The following is a 901-nucleotide window of genomic DNA, read 5'->3' on the forward strand; positions in this document are numbered from 1 at the left end:
TTTCTCAGCGCCCAGGCTCCTCCCCTCTCCCTCCCTTTGTCTGGCCAGTGCCTGCAGCTGCTTCAGCTTTGATTGCTTCTCTGGGTCTCACTCGCTGCAACTTTTCCTCCTCAGAGCACCCAGCCCGCCCTTGGAAGACACCGCTTCTCTTTCACACTTAGGAATCAATTATACCTTTTTCTCTCTTCCTTTTTCTGCAGAACAAAAAACTCATTCAGGAGACAGAAAGAAAGGAGAAAGTAACAGACAAGAGTTGAAAGCGGACATTGTCAAAGACTTTTGACAAGGTAGCCAGAGGCTGACTTGCAGAGAACAGCCCCCCAACCTCGAAGGCAGGGGGCAGTGGGGCTGTAAAATATTGATGCCTGGTGTTCTAAAAGAATTTTGCCAGTGACAAGGTGCTTCCTCACACAGTTCCTATTTGGGCCCCACACCTCTCCCCATTTTACAGATGAAGGTTCTCAGATCTACAGGGTGGACAACTTGCCCAAACTCAGTATCCGGGGAGAGGTTCCATGACAGGAGAGTAGCAGGCAGAAAATGAGCCAGTCACGGAGGCTCTGGGGCCTCTGGGGCCAGGAGCCAGGGCTCAGGGAGGGACGCTGAAGTTACAGAAAGTCACACTTGGGGTCCAATAAATTAGTTATTTATTTGTAAAATGCAAAATTTGTGAAGGATGTGGATGGCAGAGGTCATGAGTTGCGACTTTTTTTTTCTTTTTTGTATTTTAGTTTAAGAAATTGATACTGAAAAAACTCAACAGAACCCAGACCTGTAGATCCAGACTTCCTATTCACACACCCCAGTCCCCTGCCCTGCACCTGGTCAGCAGCCAGCTTTGTCCATTTCTGAGACCAGGTGCCCCCACCCTTCCCCACTTCCAACTTCCTTCAAACCCCAC

Source organism: Rhinolophus ferrumequinum, chromosome 7 (assembly GCF_004115265.2).
Source record: "Rhinolophus ferrumequinum isolate MPI-CBG mRhiFer1 chromosome 7, mRhiFer1_v1.p, whole genome shotgun sequence".
Taxonomy (NCBI): Eukaryota; Metazoa; Chordata; class Mammalia; order Chiroptera; family Rhinolophidae; genus Rhinolophus; species Rhinolophus ferrumequinum.